Source organism: Triticum dicoccoides, chromosome 1A, assembly GCF_002162155.2.
Source record: "Triticum dicoccoides isolate Atlit2015 ecotype Zavitan chromosome 1A, WEW_v2.0, whole genome shotgun sequence".
In the NCBI taxonomy this organism is placed as follows: domain Eukaryota; kingdom Viridiplantae; phylum Streptophyta; class Magnoliopsida; order Poales; family Poaceae; genus Triticum; species Triticum dicoccoides.
The window spans coordinates 564532301-564542211 of NC_041380.1; positions in this window are offsets into that span (position 1 = coordinate 564532301).

The following is a 9911-nucleotide window of genomic DNA, read 5'->3' on the forward strand; positions in this document are numbered from 1 at the left end:
TTGGAAATATGCCCTAGAGGCAATAATAAATTAGTTATTATTATATTTCCTTGTTCCTGATAATCGTTTATTATCCATGCTAGAATTGTATTGATAGGACACTCAGATACATGTGTGGATACATAGACAACGCCATGTCCCTAGTAAGCCTCTAGTTGACTAGCTCGTTGATCAATAGATGGTTACGGTTTCCTGACCATGGACATTGGATGTCATTGATAACGGGATCACATCATTAGGAGAATGATGTGATGGACAAGACCCAATCCTAAGCCTAGCACAAGATTGTGTAGTTCGTATGCTAAAGCTTTTCTAATGTCAAGTATCATTTCCTTAGACCATGAGATTGTGCAACTCCCGGATACCGTAGGAATGCTTTGGGTGTACCAAATGTCACAACGTAACTGGGTGGCTATAAAGGTGCACTACGGGTATCTCCGAAAGTGTCTGTTGGGTTGTCACGAATCAAGACTGGGATTTGTCACTCTGTGTAACGGAGAGGTATCTCTGGGCCCACTCAGTAGGACATCATCATAATGTGCACAATGTGACCAAGGAGTTGATCACAGGATGATGTGTTACGGGACGAGTAAAGAGACTTGCCAGTAACGAGATTGAACGAGGTATCGGGATATCGATGATCGAATCTCGGGCAAGTACCGTACCGATAGACAAAGGGAATTGTATACGGGATTGATTGAATCCTTGACATCGTGGTTCATCCGATGAGATCATCGTGGAGCATGTGGGAGCTAACATGGGTATCCAGATCCCGCTGTTGGTTATTGACCGGAGAGTTGTCTCGGCCATGTCTGCATGACTCCCAAGCCCGTAGGGTCTACACACTTAAGGTTCGATGATGCTAGGGTTATAGGTAAAGTATGTACGCGGTTACCGAATGTTGTTCGGGGTCCCGGATGAGATCCCGGACGTCACGAGGAGTTCCGGAATGGTCCGGAGGTACAAATTCATATATGGGAAGTCCCGTTTTGGTCACCGGAAAAGTTTCGGGTGCTATCGGTAACGTACCGGATGTTGGAAATATGCCCTAGAGGCAATAATAAAATGGTTATTATTATATTTCTTTGTTCATGATAATTGTCTATTGTTCATGCTATAATTGTGTTATCCAGAAATCGTAATACATGTGTGAATATATAGACCACAACACGTCCCTAGTGAGCCTCTAGTTGACTAGCTCGTTGATCAAAGGATAGTCATGGTTTCCTGACTATGGACATTAGATGTCATTGATAACGGGATCACATCATTAGGAGAATGATGTGATGGACAAGACCCAATCCTAAGCTTAGCTCAAAGATCGTGTAGTTTGTTTGTTGTAGCTTTTTTGAATGTCAAGTATCATTTCCTTAGACCATGAGATTGTGCAGCTCCCGGATACCGTAGGAGTGCCTTGGGTGTGCCAAACGTCACAACGTAACTGGGTGACTATAAAGGTACATTACATGTATCTCCAAAAGTGTATGTTGGGTTGGCACGAATCGAGACTGGGATTTGTCACTCCGTATCACGGAGAGGTATCTCTGGGCCCACTCGGTAATGCATCATCATAATGAGCTCAAAGTGATCAAGTGATTGATCACGGGATCATGCATTATGGTACGAGTAAAGTGACTTGCCGGTAACGAGACTGAACAAGGTATTGGGATACCGACGATCGAGTCTCGGGCAAGTAACGTACCGATTGACAAAGGGAATTGTATACGGATTGATTGAATCCTCGATATCGTGGTTCATCTGATGAGATCATCATGGAGCATGTGGGAGCCAACATGGGTATCCAGATCCCGCTGTTGGTTATTGACCGGAGAGGCTTCTCGGTCATGTCTGCATGTCTCCCGAACCCGTAGGGTCTACACACTTAAGGTTCGATGACGCTAGGGTTGTAGAGATATTAGCACATGGTAACCCGAAAGTTGTTTGGAGTCCCGGATGAGATCCCGGACGTCACGAGGAGTTCTGGAATGGTCCGGAGGTAAAGATTTATATATAGGAAGTCCAGTTTCGGCCTTCGGGAAGGTTTCGGGGTCACCGTTATTGTACCGGGACCACCAGAAGGGTCCCGGGGGTCCACCGGGTGGGGCCACCTATCCCAGAGGGCCCCATGGGCTGAAGTGGGAGGGGAACCAGCCCCTAGTGGGCTGGTGCGCCCCCCTGGGCCTCCCCCTGCGCCTAGGGTTAGAAACCCTAGTGGTGGGGGCGCCACCCTTGCCTTGGGGGGCAAGGCACCCCCTTGGCCGCCGCCCCCCTAGGATATTGGATCTCCTAGGGCCGGCGCCCCCCCTTAGGCACCCTATATATAGTGGGGGGGGGAGGGCTGCGCACCCAAGCCCCTGGCCTCTCCCTCTCCCTCCCGTGACACTCCTCCATCTCCCAGCGCTTGGCGAAGCCCTGCCGAGATCACCGTTGCTTCCACCACCACGCCGTCGTGCTGCTGGATCTTCATCAACCTCTCCTTCCCCCTTGCTGGATCAATAAGGAGGAGACGTCTCCCAACCGTACTTGTGTTGAACGCAGAGGTGCCGTCCGTTCGGCACTAGGTCATCGGTGATTTGAATCACGTCGAGTACGACTCCATCAACCCCGTTCTCTTGAACGCTTCCACTCGTGATCTACAAGGGTATGTAGATGCACTCCTCTCTCCCTCGTTGCTAGATGACTCCATAGATTGATCTTGGTGATGCGTAGAAAATTTTAAAATTCTGCTACGTTCCCCAATAGTGGCATCATGAGCTAGGTCTATGCGTAGTTACTATGCACGAGTAGAACACAAAGTAGTTGTGGGCGTCGATATTGTCAATTTGCTTGCCGTTACTAGTCTTATCTTGATTCGGTGGCATCGTGAGATGAAGCGGCCCGGACCAACCTTACACATACGCTTACGTGACCTACTGACATGCACTAGTTGCATAAGGTGGCTGGCGGGTGTCTGTCTCTCCCACTTTACTCGGATCGGATTCGATGAATAGGGTCCTTATGAAGGGTAAATAGAAATTGGCAATTCACGTTGTGGTTTTGGCGTAGGTAAGAAACGTTCTTGCTAGAAACCTATAGCATCCACGTAAAAACTTGCAACAACAATTAGAGGACGTCTAACTTGTTTTTGTAGCAAGTGTTTTGTGATGTGATATGGCCAAATGTTGTGATGAATGATGAATGATATATGTGATGTATGAGATTGATCATGTTCTTGTAATAGGAATCACGACTTGCATGTCGATGAGTATGACAACCGGCAGGAGCCATAGGAGTTGTCTTTATTTATTTATGACCTGCGTGTCAACATAAACATCATGTAATTACTTTACTTTATTGCTAAAGCGTTAGCCATAGTAGTAGAAGTAATAGATGACAAGACAACTTCAAGAAGACACGATGGTGGAGATCATGATGATGGAGATCATGGTGTCATGCCGGTGACAACGATGATCATGGAGCCCCGAAGATGGAGATCAAAGGAGCAAATGATATTGGCCATATCATGTCACTATTTGATTGCATGTCATGTTTATCATGTTTTACATCTTATTTGCTTAGAACGAAGGTAGCTTAAATAAGATGATCCCTCGTAATAATTTCAAGAAAGTGTTCCCCCTAACTGTGCACCGATGCGAAGGTTCATTGTTTTGAAGCACCACGTGATGATCGGGTGTGATAGATTCTAACATTCGAATACAACGGGTGTAAGACAAATTTACACACGCAATACACTTAGGTTGACTTGACGAGCCTAGCACAATGGCCTCGGAACACAGAAGACCGAAAGGTCGAGCATGAGTCGTATAGAAGATACGATCAACATGAAGATGTTCATCGATGTTGACTAGTCCGTCTCACGTGATGATCGGACACGGCCTAGTTAACTCGGATCATGTTATACTTAGATGACTGGAGGGATGTCTATCTGAGTGGGAGTTCATTTAATAATTTCATTAGATGAACTTAATTATCATGAACTTAGTCTAAAATCTTTACAATATGTCTTGTAGATCAAATGGCCCACGTTGTCCTCAACTTCAATGCGTTCCTAGAGAAAACCAAGCTGAAAGACGATGGCAGCAACTATACGGACTGGGTCCAGAACCTGAGGATCATCCTCATAGCTGCCAAGAAAGATTATGTCCTAGAAGCACCGCTAGGTGACGCACCCATCCCACAGAACCAAGACGTTATGAACGCTTGGCAGACATGTGCTGATGATTACTCCCTCGTTCAGTGCGGCATGCTTTACAGCTTAGAACCGGGGCTCCAAAAGCATTTTGAGAGACACGGAGCATATGAGATGTTCGAAGAGCTGAAAATGGTTTTTCAAGCTCATGCCCGGGTCGAGAGATATGAAGTCTCCGACAAGTTCTTCAGCTGTACCCGGTAAGCAAGCTGCCAGGAAGAAGCCAAAGAATGGACCCAAGCCCGAGACTGAGTGTTTTTATTGCAAGGGAAGTGGTCACTGGAAGCGGAACTGCCCCAAATACTTAGCGGACAAGAAGGCCGGCATCACGAAAGGTATATGTGATATACATGTAATTGATGTGTACCTTACCAGTACTCGTAGTAGCTCCTGGGTATTTGATACCAGTGCGGTTGCTCACATTTGTAACTCAAAGCAGGAGCTGCGGAATAAGCGGAGACTGGCGAAGGACGAGGTGACGATGCACGTCGGGAATGGTTCCAAGGTCGATGTGATCGCCGTCGGCACGCTACCTCTACATTTACCTACGGGATTAGTTTTAAACCTCAATAATTGTTATTTAGTGCCAGCTTTGTGCATGAACATTGTATCAGGATCTCGTTTAATTCGAGATGGCTACTCATTTAAATCCGAGAATAATGGTTGTTCTATTTATATGAGAGATATGTTTTATGGTCATGCTCCGATGGTGAATGGTTTATTCTTAATGAATCTCGAGCGTAATGCTACACATATTCATATAGTGAATACCAAAAGATGTAAGGTTGATAATGATAGTCCCACATACTTGTGGCACTACCGCCTTGGTCACATAGGTGTCAAACGCATGAAGAAGCTCCATGCAGATGGACTTTTAGAGTCTCTTGATTACGAATCATTTGACACGTGCGAACCATGCCTCATGGGTAAAATGACCAAGACTCCGTTCTCAGGAACAATGGAGCGAGCAACCAACTTATTGGAAATCATACATACTGATGTGTGCGGTCCAATGAGTGTTGAGGCTCGCGGTGGCTATCGTTATGTTCTCACCCTCACTGATGACTTGAGTAGATATGGGTATGTCTACTTAATGAAACACAAGTCTGAGACCTTTGAAAAGTTCAAGGAATTTCAGAGTGAGGTTGAGAATCAACGTGACAGGAAAATCAAGTTATTGCGATCAGATCGTGGGGGAGAATACTTGAGTCACGAATTTGGCACACACTTAAGAAAATGTGGAATAGTTTCACAACTAACGCCGCCTGGAACACCTCAGCGTAATGGTGTGTCCGAACGTCGTAATCGCACTCTATTAGATATGGTGCAATCTATGATGTCTCTTACCGATTTACCGCTATCATTTTGGGGCTACGCTTTAGAGACTGCCGCATTCACTTTAAATAGGGCTCCGTCGATATCCGTTGAGACGACACCGTATGAATTATGGTCTGGGAAGAAACCTAAGCTGTCGTTTCTAAAAGTTTGGGGATGCGATGCTTATGTGAAGAAACTTCAACCTGAAAAGCTCGAACCCAAGTCGGAAAAATGCGTCTTCATAGGATACCCTAAAGAAACTGTTGGGTATACCTTCTACCTCAGATCCGAAGACAAGATCTTTGTTGCCAAGAATGGGTCCTTTCTAGAGAAAGAGTTTCTCTCGAAAGAAATAAGTGGGAGGAAGGTAGACCTTGATGAAGTATTACCTCTTGAACCGGTAAGTGGCGCAACTCTAGAAAATGTTCCTGAGGTGCCTGCACCGACTAGAGAGGAAGTTGATGATGATGATCATGAAACTTCCAATCAAGTTGCTACTGAACTTCGTAGGTCCACAAGGACACATTCCGCACCAGAGTGGTACGGCAACCCTGTCTTGGAAATCATGTTGTTAGACAATGGTGAACCTTCGAACTATGAAGAAGCGATGGCGGGCCGGATTCTGACAAATGGCTGGAAACCATGAAATCCGAGATAGGATCCATGTATGAAAACGAAGTATGGACTTTGACTGACTTGCCTGTTGATCGGCGAGCCATAGAAAATAAATGGATCTTTAAGAAGAAGACAGACACGGATGGTAATGTGACCATCTATAAAGCTCGGCTTGTCGCTAAGGGTTATAGACAAGTTCAAGGGGTTGACTACGATGAGACTTTCTCACCCATAGCGAAGCTGAAGTCCGTCCGAATCATGTTAGCAATTGCCGCATTCTATGATTATGAGATATGGCAAATGGACGTCAAAACGGCATTCCTTAATGGTTTCCTTAAGGAAGAATTGTATATGATGCAGCCGGAAGGTTTTGTCGATCCTAAGAATGCTGACAAGGTGTGCAAGCTCCAACGCTCGATTTATGGGCTGGTGCAAGCATCTCGGAGTTGGAACATTCGCTTTGATGAGATGATCAAAGCGTTTGGGTTTATGCAGACTTATGGAGAAGTCTGCATTTACAAGAAAGTGAGAGGGAGCTCTGTAGCATTTCTCATATTGTATGTGGATGACATACTGTTGATGGGAAATGATATAGAATTCTTGGAAAGCATAAAGGCCTACTTGAACAAGTGTTTTTCAATGAAGGACCTTGGAGAAGTTGCTTATATATTAGGCATCAAGATCTATAGAGATAGATCGAGACGCCTCATTGGTCTTTCACAGAGTACGTACCTTGACAAGATATTGAAGAAGTTCAAAATGGATCAGTCAAAGAAGGGGTTCTTGCTTGTATTGCAAGGTATGAGATTGAGCACGGCTCAATGCCCGACCACGGCAGAAGATAGAGAAAAGATGAGTGTCGTCCCCTATGCCTCGGCCATAGGGTCTATCATGTATGCTATGCTGTGTACGAGACCTGATGTAAACCTTGCCGTAAGTTTGGTAGGAAGGTACCAAAGTAATCCCGGCATGGAACACTAGACAGCGGTCAAGAATATCCTGAAGTACCTGAAAAGGACTAAGGAAATGTTTCTCGTTTATGGAGGTGACGAAGAGCTCGTCATAAAGGGTTACGTCGATGCTAGCTTCGACACAGATCTGGATGACTCTAAGCCACAAACCGGATACATGTATATTTTGAATGGTGGGGCAGTAAGCTGGTGCAGTTGCAAGCAAAGCGTTGTGACGGGATCTACATGTGTGATGTCTACTACACAACCTTCTTCTTGTAGACGTTGTTGGGCCTCCAAGTGCAGAGGTTTGTAGGACAGTAGCAAATTTCCCTCAAGTGGATGACCTAAGGTTTATCAATCCGTAGGAGGCGTAGGATGAAGATGGTCTCTCTCAAGCAACCCTGCAACCAAATAACAAAGAGTCTCTTGTGTCCCCAACACACCCAATACAATGGTATATTGTATAGGTGCACTAGTTCGGCGATGAGATGGTGATACAAGTGCAAAATAGATGGTAGATATAGGTTTTTGTAAACTGAAAATATAAAAACAGCATGGTAGCGAGTGGTAAAAGTGAGCGTAAACGGTATTGCAATGATAGGAAACAAGGCCTAGGGTTCATACTTTCACTAGTGTAAGTCCTCTCAACAATACTGACATAATTGGATCATAAAATTATCCCTCAACATGCAACAAAGAGTCACTCCAAAGTCACTAATAGCGGAGAACGAACGAAGAGATTATGGTAGGGTACGAAACCACCTCAAAGTTATTCTTTCCAATCAATTCGTTGGGCTATTCCTATAAGTGTCACAAACAGCCCTAGAGTTCGTACTAGAATAACACCTTAAGATACAAATCAACCAAAACCCTAATGTCACCTAGATATTTCAATGTCACCTCAAGTATCCGTGGGCATGATTATATGATATGCATCACACAATCTCAGATTTATCCAACCAACATAAAAGTACTTCAAATAGTGCCCCAAAGTTTCTACCGGAGAATCAAGAACGTGTGCCAACCCCTATCCATAGGTTCATGGGCGGAACCCGCAAGTTGGTCACCAAAACATACATCAAGTGGCACGTGATATCCCATTGTCACCACAGATAAGCACGGCAAGACATACATCAAGTGTTCATAAAAGACTCAATCCGATAAGATAACTTCAAAGGGGAAACTCAATTCATCACAAGAGAGTAGAGGGGGAGAAGAAACATAAGATCCAACTACAATAGCAAAGCTCGGGATACATCAAGATCGTGCCATAGATGGAACACAAGAGAGAACACGAGAGAGAGATCAAACACATAGCTGCTGGTACATACCCTCAGCCCTGAGGGTGAACTACTCCCTCCTCGTCATGGATAGCGCCGGGATGATGAAGATGGCCACCGGAGATGGATCCCCCCTCCGGCAGGGTACCGGAAAGGGGCCCCGATTGGTTTTTCGTGGTTCTGGAGGCTTGCGGCGGCGGAACTCCCGATCTATCTTCTCCTGGATGTTTTTAGGGTATATGGAGATATATAGGCGGAAGAAGTATGTCAGGGGAGCTCCGAGGGGCCCACGAGGCAGGGGGCGCGCCCAGGGGGGGCGTGCCCTCCACCCTCGTGACCTCCCCGGAGAATTCTTGGAGTAGGGTCCAAGTCTCCTGGATCACGTTCGGTGAGAAGATCACGTTCCCGAAGGTTTCATTCTGTTTGGACTCCGTTTGATATTCTGTTTCCTCGAAATACTGAAATAGGCAAAAAAACAGCAATTCTGGGCTGGGCCTCCGGTTAATAGGTTAGTCCCAAAAATAATATAAAAGTGGAAAATAAAGCCCAATATAGTCCAAAACAGTAGATAAAGTAGCATGGAGCAATCAAAAATTATAGATATGTTGGAGACGTATCAGGCATCCCCAAGCTTAATTCCTGCTCGTCCTCGAGTAGGTAAATGATAAAAAGAGAATTTTTGATGCGGAGTGATACTTTGGCATAATTTCAATGTAAATCTTCTTAATCATGGTATGAATATCAGATCCGAAAGGTTCAAGACAAAAGTTCATATTGACATAAAAATGATAATACTTCAAGCATACTAATTAAACAATTATGTCATCTCAAAATAACATGGCCAAAGGAAGTTCATCCCTACAAAATCATATAGTTAGGCTATGCTTCATTTTCGTCACACAAAGATATTCCCAACTTCTATACCCCCGATGACAAGCCAAGCAATTGTTTCATACTCAAATAATCTCAAACTTTTTCAACCTTCATGCAATACATGAGCGCGAGCCATGTACATAGCACTATGGGTGGTATATAATATGATGATGGGGATTGTGTGGAGAAGACAAAAAAGGAGAAAGTCTCACATCAACGAGGCTAATCAATGAGCTATGGAGATGCCCATCAATTGATGTTAATGCAAGGAGTAGGGATTGCCATGCAACGGATGCACTAGAGCTAAGAATGCTCAACAAAAGAAAACTAGTGGGTGTGCATCCAACTTTCTTGCTCATGAAGACCTAGGGCATTTTGAGGAAGCCCATCGTTGGAATATACAAGCCAAGTTCTATAATGAAAAATTCCCACTAGTATGAACAAGACAACTTATGAGACTCACTATATGAAATCATGGTGCTACTTTGAAGCACAATATATGAGACTCACTACATGAAGAACAAGGTGCTACTTTGAAGCACAAGTGTGGAAAAAGAGATAGTAGCATTGCCCTTTTTATTTTCTCTTTTTTTGGGCCTTTCTTTTTTTTCTTTTTGGCCTTTCTCTTTTTTTTGATTGGGCAATGCTCTAATAATGATGATCATCACACTTCTATTGATTACA